The sequence below is a fragment of the Sciurus carolinensis genome, unplaced genomic scaffold (genome assembly GCF_902686445.1).
Source record: "Sciurus carolinensis unplaced genomic scaffold, mSciCar1.2, whole genome shotgun sequence".
NCBI lineage: Eukaryota > Metazoa > Chordata > Mammalia > Rodentia > Sciuridae > Sciurus > Sciurus carolinensis.
The window spans coordinates 243,953-261,541 of NW_025920209.1; the positions used below are offsets into that span (position 1 = coordinate 243,953).

General features: G+C 34.4%; 1 pseudogene; it reads left to right on the plus strand.

Moving 5' to 3' along the window:
* The first annotated feature begins 342 nt into the window (after window positions 1-342).
* LOC124975061 (olfactory receptor 8K3-like) lies at window positions 343-1,282 on the plus strand (annotated as a pseudogene).
* The last annotated feature ends 16,307 nt before the right edge of the window (window positions 1,283-17,589 follow it).

Below are 17,589 nucleotides of genomic sequence, written 5' to 3' on the forward strand. Positions count from 1 at the left end.
GGGCTGCACATCGAAGAGAGTTGAATGTTTAGCAACTTAACTGGCCTCTAATTGGTAAATGCAGTGGCAATTGACTTCCAGGTTGGGACAACCCAAATATGATTAAACAATGAATAGGATTCTATTGTGAGTAAAATCACCGTAGATTAGAACTATTGATAATTTATTTCTATGTATTTGTACATGTACCTATGCATATGAATTCAAGTTTATTACTTTGGAAAGCCTGAATATATCTTAGGTATACCAGCCTTCCATAATAAAAGTTTCTCAAGTAATAATATTTGCAATCCATTGATTGCACTGATGCTGTATCTGAAACAGGTTGTTTAATAAACTTGGATGGAGAAACACAATCCCACAGTGGTGCATGAATTCATTCTGAAGGGCATCACGTCGCGCCCTGAGCTGCAGACTCCACTGTTTGGGCTGTTCCTCATCATCTACCTGGTTTCAGTGCTGGGCAACCTGGGCATGATCATCCTCACCAAGGTGGACTCCAGGCTACAAACACCCATGTACTTTTTTCTTAGAAACCTTGCTTTCACTGATTTTGGATATTCTACATCTGTGGGCCCCAAAATGTTGGTCAATTTTGTTGCGGATCAAAATATAATTTCCTTTTATTTTTGTGCTACCCAGCTGGCTTTCTTTCTCTTCTTCATTGGAAGTGAACTTTTTATTCTGTCTGCAATGGCCTACGATCACTATGTGGCCATCTGTAACCCTCTCCTCTACACTGTCGTCATGTCAAACAGGTTATGTCAGTTGCTAGTGGCAATCCCCTATCTCTATTGTACATTTATGTCACTGACAGTCACTATAAAGATTTTTAGTTTATCCTTCTGTGGCTACAATGTCATTAATCATTTCTACTGTGACTGTATGCCTTTGTTATCTTTGCTATGTTCAGATACTCATGATGTTGAACTAATAATTATGAGCTTTGCAGCTTTTGATCTGCTTTCCTCTCTTCTGATCGTCCTGGTGTCCTACCTGCTCATCCTCATAGCCATTCTCAGGATGAAGTCAGCTGAGGGAAGGCGCAAGGCTTTCTCCACCTGCGGATCCCACTTGACTGTGGTCACTGTGTTCTATGGGACTTTGATATTTATGTATGTGCAACAAGTCCAGTCACTCCTTGGACACTGATAAAGTGGCTTCCATATTTTACACTCTGATCATCCCCATGTTGAATCCCTTGATCTACAGTTTGAGGAATAAAGACGTAAAGTATGCTCTACAAAACACATGGAAAAGGATGTGCAGTGTCATCTCTTAAAGGGCATAGAATACGAATTGCATGAATATGGTTTGACTGTGAAACAGGTCTGTCTTCCCATGTTTATCATGTTCGGCAAACAACATATATTTAAAAAATTACCTTTATTGTAGTCAACAGTAAAATTTCTAAACGCTTAAATACATTAGTGAGCAGAACAGCAAGATCTGCTTTTCTGAATGGGGAAAGATGAATTGAAAAAATATTAAATAAGCTGTATGATAAAGTAGAATGAATTTAGGGTTTATAGTCTACACAGGGAGTTGACAGAGTTTGATGCTGTACTGAAATGAGAAAAAATATTACCTGTGGAAAAAGAGTTTTGTTTTTTTTTTTATAGTCACAACTATTGTAATAAACTTCCAATGACAGTGCATGTGTTTGTGTGTTTCTCTTTTTGTGCAAGCATAACCTTTCTGCTCTAGGTTTCATACAGATCTATGGGTTGTGTTAAAATCAAACTGCATGTGTCATCAGGAGCTCACTGTAGCACAGTGATTTAAATGACTGAGTCAGATGCCAGTACTCAGCGGCCCTCTTCTACCTGGGGTTCTAGGCTCCAGTTTTTCCTCATCAGTGGCCTTTCTTTCATGCAGGAGCTCAAAAGAGCCTATTTACCTAACCTAACTTACTATTCAGAAAATCAGAGATTCAGTGCTGCTAATACAATTCCATCTAATCTGGTCCTTTATAGACACTGATGAATACATATTTAAGAGATGATATTGTTTTTACTATAAGCTTCCAACACTTTCATTTTTCTTTTAAATTTTTCTCACTATATTTGTCTAATAAATGGTTACTTGTCCTCACCTTTCCAAAAGAACAGAATAATTTTTGTCTAAAACTCAGCCTATATTTTACGTTTTCTTGTCCATGTCTCTTGTTGTGTGATGAAGCAAGTCTCTTGCTCCTCGTTCAGTGACTGCTTTCCCTACTATTTGGTCCCAAAGAGAGTGTCCGGTCTTTTCATTAGTATTCGTTCTTTGCATAGATTTGATAACATGACTTGAAAGAATCAAATACAGACAAGCCATGACTTCAGCTGATCTGTGTTTGTAGGGAGAGTGTACTGTGACTGTGTCAACACAAATGCTTTTTTTGTTGCTTTGGCACATTTCATGTAAAAGCCTCCCCAAACTTATTCATGCTTTCTTTCTTATTTTTTTTTTCATTTAACATTCATGGAATTTTATTTGCATCATATCTAGATTGATCGGTTTCCTTTTTACACTTGCAAGTAAAATATTTATCTATGTATCTAAACATATGCATAAAAATAATTAATTGGAAAAGTAAAAGCATACAAATATTTTTCATGTGGATATAAACATTACTACAGAGGGTACATGTTTTATTTTTTGTTCCCTGTGAAAGCTTAATATACCTAGTTGTTAGCTATGCATTTACTCACATATGCATATATAAAGTTCTGGGATTGGCTAGAAATTGGGGTTGGATAGAAGTCAGATAAAATGTTAATATGGTTTGGTAAAGGACACAAGATTGTAATAGCTTTAAAATTTTTTTTATTAATTTTTATTAGCTATTTTTGTTATACCAAATTAACTTCATGGAAAATATTTGACTTTTATAATAGATGAAGGTAAGAGCTTCTAATATATAAATTTAAAAATATCAATAAATATAACTCAATATAGCATTTCTAAAATAATTCTTCATGGAGCTTATATAGTCCTCAAATGATAAAACCACAAAATAATGGGTTAATATTTAATATTTGATACATGTTTTCATTTTCACAGTGGCTCTCTTTTACATCATTATATGGATTTAAAAGTTATTTCAGGAAATTTTTCATGGAATATAAAAAAAATCTGACTTATGATTTTATTGTTTGCAAAAATAATTTGTGTGGATGTAGTTTCATATTTTATGGAGTAACTTCAAAACACATTTAGAAAAAGAAAAAATTCAAAGAAATCTTGGTGATGCTGAGTGTTTATAAAAAGTTTTCTGAGGGCTGGGGCTATAGCTCAGCTGGAAGAGTGCTTGCCTCACAAGAAGAAGGCCCTGGGTTCAATCCCCAGCACCGCCCCCCCCCAAAAAAAAAAAAGAAAAAGAAAAAAATAGGAAAGGAAAAACTTTCTGTGGTTGCCAGTGATGTAAGTAGTGTGATTTTTCACTTGCACTGGCATGAGGAGAAAATCATGGTAAGGAGGATGTCAATCATGAAATCTGTGTTAAAAAAAACTCACCTTTTCTGCCCCAAATCCCTGCTGAACTGGAGAATTCTAATACATATTTAGAGAAAAAAGAGCAAACATTATCTGAAAAATCTTCCAGAAATGTAAAGAGAAGCTGTACTTTCTAACATTTTTGTGAAAAGTCCCTGATATTAAAGGTATCACAGGTGTAAAACTCTAAACCGAAGGTTAACTGCTGAATACAGAGCACTATGCACAGTTTTATATCATATCTTAATATGATAAAAAATATCACATGAAACTCCTATAATACAGTTTAATTGTCTCAACATTCAAAAACACAATGCCGTTCACCATACCTAGCAACTAAAAAAGAAAGCATGTAATGACATCTCATTTACTTCCAATTCTCCTCCATTTTTTTATTAATAATTTTCATTATAATTATAATTGTAGAGTCATTTTTTTTTCTCAAGCGCAGATTTCATTTAATTCCACAGAAAAATCTCTTCAGAAGACAGAATTCCATCAAATGATATTTCTCTAAGTTTAGATTTTTAGAAGTTTATATAATACCTCAAATTTATATAAGAAGAGAATCTTTTTCCCACCGCAAATCCTACCATAATTTCTGTTTTTAATTCACAGACTGTCTTTACCACTAATCAAATTTCCTTATTCAAATATCAAAGTTAAATCAGGGTGATAGTTACACATTATCTGTGCATTTCTTAGGTTTGTGAACAAGGACTGTCCCTGTGCATGTGTGTGTGCTTGTGTTTATATGTGTGTCTAAGCAGATGTGTGTGGGTGAATGTGTGGGTATGACTCAGCATTAGAATGTCCCTTGTTGAGCACAATGGTGCATGCCTGGTGAATCGGAAGGCTGAGGCAGAAGAATCGCAAGTTCAAAGCCAACCTCAGCAAAAGAGAGGCACTAATTAACTCAGTGAGACCCTGTCTCTAAATAAAATACAAAAGAGGGCCCAGTGCTGTTGAGAAGAAAGTGTATTCGTTCTTTGTTGGATGGTATATTCTATATATGTCCGTTAAGTCTAAATTGCTGATTGTGTTGTTGAGATCTATAGTTTCTTTATTCAATTTTTGTTTGGACGATCTATCCAGTGGTGAGAGAGGTGTGTTAAAATCGCCTAGTATGATTGTGTTGTGGTCTATTTGATTTCTGTAATTGAGAAGGATTTGTTTGACGTTCGTGGATGAGCCAATGTTCGGGGCATAGATATTTATGATTGTTATGTCTTGCTGATTTATGCTTCCCTTAAGCAGCATGTAATGTCCTTCTTTATCCCTTCTGACTAGTTTTGGTTTGAAGTCCACATTATCTGAGATGAGGATGGATACTCCAGCTTTTTGCTGTGTCCGTGTGCATGGTATGTTTTTCCCCATCCTTTCACCTTTAGTCTATGGGTGTCTCTTTCTATGAGGTGAGTCTCTTGCAGGCAGCATATTGTTGGATTTTTCTTTTTAATCCAATCTGCCAGTCTGTGTCTTTTGATTGATGAATTCAGGCCATTAACATTCAGGGTTATTATTGTGATATGATTTGTATTCCCAGTCAATTGACTCATATTTGTTTTTGGCATGATTTGGTTTCTCCTTTATTTGGCTATTCCTTTAGGCTAGCGCCTCCTGTTGCTGATTTGCATCGTTGTTTTTCATCTCTTCCTCATGGAATATTTTGCTGAGAATGTTCTGTAATGCTGGCTTTCTTTTTGTAAATTCCTTTAGCTTTTGTTTATCATGGAAGGATCTTATTTCATCGTCAAATTTGAAGGTAAGTTTTGCTGGGTATAATGCAAATCAAAACTACCCTAAGATTTCATCTCACCCCAATTAGAATGGCGATTATCAAGAACACAAGCAACAATAGGTGTTGGCGAGGATGTGGTGAAAAAGGAACACTCATACATTGCTGGTGGGGTTGCAAATTAGTGCAGCCACTCTGGAAAGCAGTGTGGAGATTCCTCAGAAAGCTTGGAATGGAAACACCATTTGACCCAGCTATCCCACTCCTTGGTCTATACCCAAAGGACTTAAAATCAGCATACTACAGAGATACAGCCACATCAATGTTCATTGCTGCTCAATTCACCATAGCCAGATTGTGGAACCAACCTAGATGCCCTTCAGTTGATGAATGGATAAAGAAACTGTGGCATATTTATACAATGGAATATTACTCCGCAATGAAGAATGATAAAATTATGGCATTTGTAGGCAAATGGTCGAAATTGGAGAATATCATGCTAAGTGAGATAAGCCAATCTCAAAAAACTAAAGGACGAATGATCTCGCTGATAAGCGGATGAGGACATATAATGGGGGTGGGAGGGGTTAGCATTAGGTTTAGGGTTAGGTTTAGAGTTAGGCTAAGGAGAGCGGTAAGAATGAAGGAAAGAAGGACTGCATAAAGGGAAAAGGGTGGGAGGGGTGGGGGGGAAGGGAAAAAAAAGAAACATCATTACCCTATGTAAACGTAAAAAAATAAATAAAAAAAAAATTAAAAAAAAAATAAAAACCTTACATAAAAAAAAAAAAAAAAAAAAAAAAAAAAGAGGGCCCAGTGGTTGAGTATCCCTGAGTTCAATCTCTGGTACCTCACTCCCACCCCCTCAAAAAAACTGAAAATCACAAAGTTTGATACATTTAGTTGTTAATGTTTCTAATGTCCATACAATGAAAATAATCATAAATAAAATAAAAAAGCCACAGACTGCAGAAAATAGATGCAAATGTGTACATACACAATTAATTAGTTGGTAGATCTAAAATCCATAGAACAAAGAAAAATTATATATACAGAAAAATATAATACTTCAATAAAATGAAAAAAGATGAATGAAAATTTATATAAAGTGCTATTACAAGCTCATTACTGACAAAAGTTTAAAAGTACATGGCTACCAAATAATAGCAATGAGTTGGAGTAAAGGCAATATTCCCACTCAATCACTGAGTCTAAGAAGTTGTCCTCTCTTTGGGAAACATCTCACAAAAATCTAATAAGTTTAGATATACTGCAAAATCAAAGAACAATTTTTGTTTATGGAGGAGTTAACATGGATTCGTCCAAAACATACCTAAGTAAAAAAAAAAAATTGCCAAATAAAACTGTCACCATTTAAAATATTAATTTAATGTATCTGCAAAACTATATGGCATATTATTCATGAGAACATACATATACGTTACCAATGGCTACAACCACATGAATGAAAAACTGTTAGATAGGGGTTACTTCTGGTAAAGGAGGTAAATTGTTAGCATCAAGACAGGGATTAAAAAGAAAGAGGAAAGGGTGCATAAAGACTCCATAATAAAATAATACTTTGTTACATTTTTATTAGTTATATTTATACCTAATAATAGTGTGGGTTCGTTTTCACGTATTTATTAATGCATGTAACAATTTGCCTCATTTCGAGTCCAGAATTTCCTCTTCCCCTTCTTTCTTCCTGTCCCTTAATCCCGTTTCTCTACTCTGCTGTGCTTCCTTCCATTTATTTATTTATTTTAATTAGTACATTATAATCATACAGAAAAGTGGGATTCTTTGCAATATATTCACACATTAATATAACATCATTTGGTGAATTTCATTCTATGTTTTTTTTCATTTTTCCTCCTCCTCAATTCCCTTCCTCTACACTACTGAATTTCCTCATGTTTGCTTATTTATTGTTTTTTAAATTGGTTCTCTATAGTTAAACATAAATTGGAATTCATTGTGATATACTCATGCATGCACATAACATAATTTGGTCAATTTCATTCTGCAGTTCCTCCACTTTCTCACCCCCCTCCCTCTCTCTTATTTCCCTTACTTTAATTCACTGTTCTCCTTTCTATTTTCATGAAATTCCCCTCCCCTTTCCAATTTATTATTTCTCTCTAGCTTTTGCAAATAAGAGAAAACTATTGACCTTGGACTTTCTGAGTCTGGTTAATTTCATTTGGCATGAAAAATTATTAAGTTTCAAGTAAATCAAATTTAACTAATTTAAATAAGTGAAGTCATTTTTTCTTATATAAAATTCATTATAAAACAGTATGACTTAATACAAGAAAATATGTGGCTCTATTGTTAATAATTTACAGAGGAATTTAAGAATATCAATTAGGTAACTTATATGTTCAAAGTTGAGAAGATAAAGATGGCAGGTGAGTAAGATGTTCCTGTCATCCTCTTCCCAAAGTTACATAAATTACAATAGCTCTTCATGCAGCAAATTACCTACATGGTAGCTAAGGAAGCCAGGGGAGTGACCACTGAGTCTGATTTTGTTATAATATCCAGAAAATTGAAAAAGGAGAAGAAGAAAGAGTGTCACTAAGTTCTGACAGCACAGCTATCTCAAGGCTTGTGTTCATACAAAGGAACCTACAGGTCTGCTCAGCACCAGGCACAGACCAGTGCCTCAGAGGGATACACAGGTATTATAGCCAACTTCAGTGCCAGCTGAGTCCTGAGCCTCGATGCACTCCTGAGATTGTGCAGGTCCTTGTAACTGTGAAACTCAGGCAAGTCCCAACATAACATCAGTCATGGAGGTCAAGGGACTGCCTTCACCAAAAATATTTTAACCTTTGGGCAGCATAACTTGGAGCAAGACTCCATTTGCTCATAGTAGGACAGTGTACTCAGCACAGGATTCAGCTTGGAACTTCTTACTAGGCTGGTGAAACTGAAAGCTGATCAGAACTTAACAGCTTCCAAACTCAGGCCTGTCTGAGAATGGAACCCAAAACAATTCTATTGTTTATCAGAGAAAGACAGTTCTAAATTATTTTTTTGATTTAATTTTTTATTTTTTTATTGTAAACAAATGGGATACATATTGTTTCTCTGGTTGTACATGAAGTAAAGGCATACCATTTGTGTATTCATACATTTACATAGGGTAATGGTGTTTGATTCATTCTGTTATTTTTTTCTCCCCCCCACACCTCCCACCCCTCTTATCCCTCTATGTAGTCCCTCCTTCCTCCATTCTTACCCCCCTCCCAGCCCCATTAAGTGTCATCATCCACTTATCAACAAGATCATTCATCCTTTGGTTTTTTGAGATTGGCTTATCTCACTTAGCATGATATTCTCCAATTTCATCCATTTGCCTGCAAATGCCATAATTTTATTATTTTTATAGCTGAGTAATATTCCATTGCATATATATACCACAGTTTCTTTATCCATTCATCCACTGAAGGGCATCTAGGTTGGTTCCACAATCTGGCTATTGTGAATTGACCAGCTATGAACAATTGATGTGGCTACATCTCTGTAGTATGCTGATTTTAAGTCCTTTGGGTATACGCCAAGGAGTGGGATAGCTGGGTCAAATGGTGGTTCCATTCCAAGCTTTCTGAGGAATCTCCACATTGCTTTCCAGAGTGGCTACAGTAATTTGCAACCCCACCAGCAATGTATGAGTGTACCTTTTTCCCCACATCCTCACCAACACCTATTGTTGCTTGTATTCTTGATAATTGCCATTCTAATTGGGGTGAGATGGAATCTTAGGGTAGTTTTGATTTGCATTTCTCTTATTACTAGAGATGTGGAACATTTTTTCATGTGTTTGTTGATTGCTTGTAAATCTTCTTTTGTGAAGTGTCTGTTCATTTCCTTAGCCCATTTGTTGATTGGGTTATTTGTATTCTTGGTGTAGAGTTTTTTGAGTTCTTTATATATTCTGGAAATTAGTGCTCTATCTGAAGTATGAGTGGCAAAGATTTTCTCCCACTCTGTAGGTTCTCTCTCTGCATTGCTAATAGTTTCCTTTGCTGAGAGAAAGCTTTTTAGTTTGAATCTATCCCAGTCATTGATTCTTGCTTTTATTTCTTTTGCTATGGGAGATCTGTTAAGGAAATCTGATCCTAAGCGGACATGTTGAAGATTTAGACCTATTTTTCCTTTTATAAGATGCAAGGTCTCTGGTCTGATTCTGAGGTCCTTGATCCATTTTGAGTTGATTTTTGTGCATGGTGAGAGATAGGGGTTTAGTTTCATTCTGCTACATATGGATTTCCAGTTTTCCCAGCACCATTTGTTGAAGAGGCTAAATTTTCTCCATTGCATCTTTTGGTACCTTTGTCTAGTAATAGAAAATAAATACAGTTCCAAATTATTTAATTCATGATAGCTCTAATGTGTCTGGTTTCAGTAAACTTGGGCCATGAGAGAACATCTCATCAATAAACAGTGCAGATCATTGTAGGACTTGGTTTTCCCTCAGTGCTGTGATGATTTTGGTGAGTTCTGGACTAAGGGTGCAATATAGCTTTGTGTCAAAAGAGCAATAGCTGACTTGAGGAAACCTGAAGTTGGGTTGCCACCTACTTGTGAGGCACTGGAAGGAAATATAGCCTCAATCACAGTTGGCACACTGCTTAGAATCCTAGAAAAAAAACACAGACAAGCCTAATTTATGAAGCTAGAATACATATTTTTCCCCCATATCATCACATATTAACAAGACAAGAGCATTCAGGAAATAATGACTTAATAGTCAAAATAAGTTTTCAGAAACTGACCAAAAACAACCATTAAAGTTAACCTAATGATCTTCAAGGAAACACAAATCAATGACTATATATTTTTCATACATTAATGAAGTGTAATTTTGCATTTTTCTGATTGTTCATATTGTAGGTCTCATTGGTCATGCAGTCATACATGTACATGAGGTAATAATGTCTGTTTCACTCTATTATTCTTTCTACCCCCATACCCCTTCCTCTCCTTTCACTTTCCTCTACCTAATATAGAGTAACTCTGTTCATCCCTAGCACCACTCCACTGAGAATTAGCATCCACGTATCAGAGAAAACATTTGGCCTTTGGTTTTGGGGGCTTGGCTTTTTTCACTTAGCATGATATTCTCCAACTCCATCCATTTACCAGCAAATGGCATAATTTCATTCTTCTTTAAAGATGAGTAATATTTGTTTATATATATATATATACATACATATATATATACATATATGTACCTATACATATATGTATATATACATACATATATATATATATATATGTATATATCATCTGTTGAAAGGTACCTAGGTTGGTTCCATAGTTTAGCTATTGTAAGTTGAGTAGCTATAAACATTGATGTGGTTGTATCCCTGTAGTATGTTGATTTTAAGTCCTTTGGGTATAAATGGAGGAGTAAAATAGCTGGGTCAAATGGTGGTTCCATGACTATATTTTAATGCAGACTTTTAGCAGAGAAACTGAAACAATTAAAAAATTTAACAGAAAGCCTTGAACTAAAAACTACATTAAATAAAATTAAAAGTGTTATAGAAGGTATCCACAGTAAGAGAGTATGCATGAAGATAGGATGTTTGAAAATACATAGTTGGAGGAGGAAAAATAAAGAATGAGGAGTAGTGAGGGAGATTTTCAGTCCATTTGGGATAAAATTAAAAGACAAAATATTCAGATTTGGAGATTTAGCTCAGTGGCAGAGCACCTGCCCAGCATATGAAAGGCCCTGAGTTCAGTCCTCAGACCTAATTTAAAAAAATAAAATTAAGTTAAAAAAAGAGTGAGGAAATTATTCTAGTTATTTGGGTTCAGGAGGACCTGTGAATCCCAAATCTTCATTCAAAGAGATCATACAAATATTTACCACACTTAAAGAAGAATGCCTAATACCAGGTTGAAAAGGTTAAAGTTCACTAGACAAATAAATATTAACTAAGTCTGTTCCAAGAAATATTATAATCCAACTCTCCCATGTGAAGATAAGAAGATTCCCAGACATCAAGAGAAAAGAAAACTGAGTAACTCTGAGGAGTGCTCCAATTCACCTAATAGCGGACTTATCAGCAGACCCCTACAGGACAAGACAGAGAGACTGGAGGTTTTCAAAATGTTGAAAATGAAAAACTGCCAAAACATGAACTTGCACCTAGCACTCCTATGCTTTATAAGTGAAGGAGAAATAAAGATATTTCAGAAAAGCAAAAACCAAGAGAATATATCCCACCAGGCCTGTCCTACAATAGTAACTGAACTATGTTTTTACACTGAAAGACACACTAAAAAGATGAAGAGATGGGAAAACAGAAAACTCACTAGTAATAACAAAACACTCAAATGCAGAATGCTCTAGTGTTGTACACCAGATGCATAAACCACTCATATCTTATATGAAGACCAAAAAAACAGTGAAAAGCAGTGATAACACTTTAGTTTAAGGTATAGGCAACAGAAGAAGATATAAAATGTGATATTAAAAACTCAAAATGTGGAGAGGAATATAGCTCAAATGCAGAGACATTTTTATTAATTTATTTTCTATATAATATTTAATTTCATTTAAGCATTATATTCATGTAATATTACTATTATTTCTAGGTAGTTCAAAATTTTGGGAAGGTAAGCATGATATCAAATATAAAAGTTACAAACCCCGTATAGAAAGAAAGGAATAGGGACACATTATTGAGCAAATAACTTAACCCTGAAGGAAGAATATGAGACAGAGAGAGAAGAGATTGAAAAAAAAAAAAAAAAAAGAATCTATAGCCAAACTAGAAAATACATTAAAATATGGATAGAGTAACACCTTACCTCCTGATACTTATTATAAATTATTATGGATTACCTTCTCCAAGTAAAAGACACAGTAATTGAGTGGACTGGAAAAAAAGACAACAATAATTACATTGCTCTTGAACAACTCACTTTACATGAATTGGATGATATTAAGAGAAAGAAATGAAGTATTCCATGTGATTGGAATCCTCAAAAAAGCAGGAGTAGCCATACTTGTATCAGTCAAATAGACTTTAATTACAGAACTATAAAAATGACTACAAATGTCATTATATTATGATTCAGCAAGAACAAAAAATAATTCTGATTATGTCTGTACCCCAAATTGGAGAACCCAAATACGTATAGCAAATAATAATACAACAAAAGGTTGAGAGGGATATTCGTGAAATAACAGGGAGCTTTACCACCCCATTTTTTAACAATGATAGTTATCCAGACACAAAGTGGACTGCACAGACATCTCCAGAAAATTCCATCCAAAACCTAAAGTATAAATACCCTCCTCATAAACGAATAGAGTATTCCTCAGATACTCACACAATTGGCCACAAAACAGGTGTCAACAAATTTATGAAAAATGGGATCATATTGACTATCTTTTCCAGAAACAATACTGTAAACCTAGATAACTGAAAAATTATTTTGTAAAGAATGCATATAAATGGAAAATTTTAAAACACCCTACTCTGTAACAACCAATGAATCAAGTAGAAATCAAGAGGGAAATTTTAAAATTTCATGAAAATGGAGATAATAGTGCAAACAAATATGGCATACACACACACACAAAAAAAAAAAAAAAAAAAAAACAGGAGAAAAGTGTATAGCTAGCTAAGCCTACATCCAAAAAGTGGAAGAGACTCCAAAAAGGACTCAGAAAAGCAGCCTATCACTGTATCTCCAGAATCTAGAAGTCCAAGAAAAAAAACAATTCAACAGACACATGCAATACATAAGTCAGAGAAGAAATAGATGAAACAGTTTAAAAACACAAAATATCGATATAAAACAGTACCTTGAAAAAGAGAAACAAAACAAAAATGCCCCTTAATTAATCACAAGAGAGAAAAAGAAGTCTCAAATAAATAAGAGATAGATAAGTAGCATAAGATAGAGCTCAGGGGTTGAGTAATTGTCCTGCAAGTTCAAGACCCTGATTTCAATTCCCAGATCAAAAAATAAAAATAAAATAAAATAAAGAGAGGGGACGATTGCAAATGGCACTGCAGAAACATCAAGTTTCTTCTGAGAGAGATTATTTTGAAAAATGCTGCATCTTAAAGCATGCTATTTTCTATAACCTAAAAGAAATGGACAATTATGGATGCATACATCTCACCAAGATTGAATTGTGAAGACATTAGAAATCTGAACGAGTTGAAAACAATAAGGAAGCCTCCCATTAGGGAAAGGTGGAGGACAAGCTATTTCCTTGCTGAACTATAAAGCGTTACAGAATATCTAATACTATTACTTTTTAAATTATTGCAGAAAAAAGAAGGTAGATACTGCCAAACACGTTCTTTGAGGCCTGCAACACTCTGAAAAAAAAAAAAATCACAAAAGATGAAAACAAAAATCAAAGGTACTGACCAATATCCATGATCAACATGATGCAAATTCCACAGTAGACTTCCAGCAAACCAAATCCAATAGCATATTCAAAAGATTATTCACTATAATTAAGTGGGATTCATCTCATTAATGCAAGGATTGTTCATCATACGCCACTGAATAAATGTGCTACACCTCATAGTTATGAGGTATGATTAAATCAGTAGAGAATGAAAAAAGTGTCTAACAAAATTTAATACTCCTTCATAAATAAAATAAAGAACAAATAAAGATTAAAAAAATGTACCTCAACTTCATAAAGACCATTTATAATAGTTACCAAAATAAGCAATCCGATTTACAAGAGTTTTGAAAAATAAATAAAATATCTCAGGCTGGGGATATAGCTCAGTAGGTAAGGCCCTGGGTTCAATCTCCAACACTGCAAAATAAATAAATAAATAAATAAATAAATAAATAAATAAATAAATAAAATAAACAAATAAATAATCTAGAAAAAATTCTAAGAGGTAAACTGAAAATATCATCAGTGAAAACTAAAACCATTAATGAAAAATTCAAAGGGTTGCAAAAAGGAAACATATCCTTTGTTTATCCACTTAGAGTGAAAATTGTTAAAATGTTCATCCTACCACAAGCAACCTACATTTTCATCCAACCCCTGTGGAAATACCAATAACCTTCTTCATGGAAGTACAAAATACAATACGAAAAATTACATAGAACCAAAAAGCGAGCAAGAAAAAAGAAACAAAACAGGAGAATATACAATACCTTATTTTGAATCATACTAAAATGTAAATTAATAAACTCAGCATGTTTTAGAATAAAGCGTGATCAAGAAAACAAAACAGAGGAACGGAAACCCTAGAAGACAATGCAGGCATCTACAGTCAACTCAATGTCAGCAAGCACTAAGAACACACAAAGGAAGAGGGACAGTTTCTTAAATGACTGGTGCTTAAAAATTGGATAGGGAACCTTTGTCTAGTATGAGAAAATTGTATTTATTTGGGTTTGTGTTTGTGTCCTCTATTCTGTACCATTGATCCACCTGTCTCTTTTGGTGAATACCATGCTGTTTTTGTTACTATTGCTTTTGTAGTATAGTTGAAGTTCTGATATTGCGATACCCCCTGCTTCTCTCTTCCTGCTAAGGATTGCTTTAGCTATTCTAGGTTTCTTATTCTTCCAGATGAGTTTCATGATTGCTTCCTCTATTCCTGTAAGGTACGTCATTGGGATTTTAATTGGAATTGCATTGAATCTGTATAGAACTTTTGATAGTATGGCCATTTTGATAATATTAGTTCTGCCTATCCAAGAACATGGGAGATCTTTCCATCTTCTAAGTTTTTCTTTAATTTCTTTCTTTAGTGTTCTGTAGTTCTCATTGTAGAGGTCTTTCACCACTTTTGTTAGATTGATTCCCAAGTATTTTATTTTTTTTGAAGCTATTGTGAATGGGGTAATTTTCCTAACTTCTCTTTCTGAAGATTCATGACTTATGTATAAAAATGCATTGGATTTATGAGCATTGATCTTATATCCTGCTACTTTACTGAATTCACTTATGACTTCTAAAAGTTTTCTGGTAGAATTCCTGGTTCTTCTAAATATATAATCATGTCACCAGCAAATAGGCATAGTTTGAGTTCTTTTCCTATTTGTATCCCTTTAATTTGCTTTTCTCATACTAGACAAAGGTGCCAAAAATATGCAAGGGAGAAAGGATAGCCTCTTCAACAAATGGTGCTGGGAAAACTGGAAATCCATACCCAACAGAATGAAACTAAACCCCTATCTCTCACCCTGCACAAAAATCAACTCAAAATGGAACAGAAATTAGACCAGAGACCCTGCATCTCATCGAAGAAAAAGTATGTTCAAATCTTCAACATGTTGGCTTAGGATCATACTTCCTTTACAGGACTCCTATAGCACAAGAAATAAAAGCAAGAATCAATAACTGGGATAGATTCAAACTAAAAAGCTTTCTCTCAGCAAAGGAAACTATCAGCAATGCAAAGAGAAAGCCTACAGAGTGGGAGAAAATCTTTGCCACTCATACTTCAGATAGAGCACTAATTTCCAGAATATATAAAGAACTCGAAAAAACTCTACACCAAGAATACAAATAACCCAATCAACAAATGGGCTAAGGAAATGAACAGACACTTCACAAAAGAAGATCTATAAGCAATCAACAAACACATGAAAAAATGTTCCACATCTCTAGTAATAAGAGAAATGCAAATCAAAACTACCCTAAGATTCCATCTCACTCCAACTAGAATGGCGATTATCATGAATACTAGCAACAATAGGTGTTGGTGAGGATGTGGGGAAAAATGTACACTCATACATTGCTGACGAGGTTGCAAATTAGTATAGCCACTCTGGAAAGCAATGTGGAGATTCCTTAGAAAGCTTGGAATGGAACCACCATTTGACCCAACTATCCCACTCCTTGACCTATACCCAAAGGACTTAAAATCAGCATACTACAGAGATGTAGCCACATCAATTGTTCATAGCTGGTCAATTCACAATAGCCAGATTGTGGAACCAACCTAGATGCCCTTCAGTGGATGAATGGAATAAGAAACTGTGGTATATATATGCAATGGAATATTACTCAGCTATAAAAATAATAAAATTATGGCATTTGCAGGCAAATGGATGAAATTGGAGAATATCATGCTAAGTGAGATAAGCCAATCTCAAAAAACCAAAGGATGAATGATCTTGTTGATAAGTGGATGATGACACATAATGACGTTTTGAGGGGTGCAAGAATGGAGGAAGGAGGGACTGTATAGAGAGATAAGAGGGGTGAGAGTGGTGGTGGGGGAAATAACAGAATGAGTCAAAAACTATTACCCTAGGTAAATGTATGATTACAAAAACCATATGCCTGTACTTCATGTGCAAACAGAGAAACAAGATGTATCACATTTGTTTACAATAAAAATGAATAAAAAAAATTGGATAGGGGGACAGGAATAGGAAAGAGATTTGAATGAATAAGAAAGACATGACTTTCCAATGTACTTATATAAATGCACCACAGTGAAACCCCACATCACATCCAACCACAATTATGGGATACTAATTAGAATAATATGTACTCCATGTTTGTATACATATTTCAAAATATATTCTACCATTATGTATAACTAAAAAAATAACAAGAAAAATTGGATACCAGAATGAAGAAAAAGGAACTGTATTCTTATCTCTCATTAGCAACAAAAATCCATTCAAAATGGATTAAAGACCTAAATGGAATACCTGACACTATGAAACCATCAGAAAGAAACATAGGAGAAATGCTTCTCTATATTGAAATTGACAAGGATTTTTGGAGAAGACCACAAAAAACAAAAAAACAAAAAGCACATAACAAAAGAAAACCATAAATAGACAAACAAGATTATGCCAAACTAAAATGCTTCTGTTCCATGAAGGAAATAATCATCAGAGTGAAGATACAATATATAGAATTAGAGAAAATATTTGTAATTATCTAATAAGGGTCTAATGTCCAGAATACATAAGAATGTCTCGAAAGTCTAAAACTGTACAACAAATAGCCCAATTAAAAATGGGCAATCAATAGACATTCTCAAAGAAAGATATACAAATGAAGAAGAGGTATGTAAAAAATGCTTAAATATGATAATAATCAGAGAAATTCAAAATAAAGTCAAATTGTGATATCACCTCACCACAGTAAAAAGGACTATTATCAAAAATAAAACTAGTACAGGAAAGCATGTGGAAAAAAAGGAAACTTGCATAGCATTGGTGGGAATTTAAATTAATGCAATCATTATGAAAAATTTTACAGAAGTTCCTCTGGAGTTCCTCTTGCCTGCACAGGGAGTGAGCAGTTAACTGCGCATAGGTTGTAAGCCAGCTGAGAAAATAAAGGTCAGAAAGAATAATAAAGAATAAAGACAAAAGAC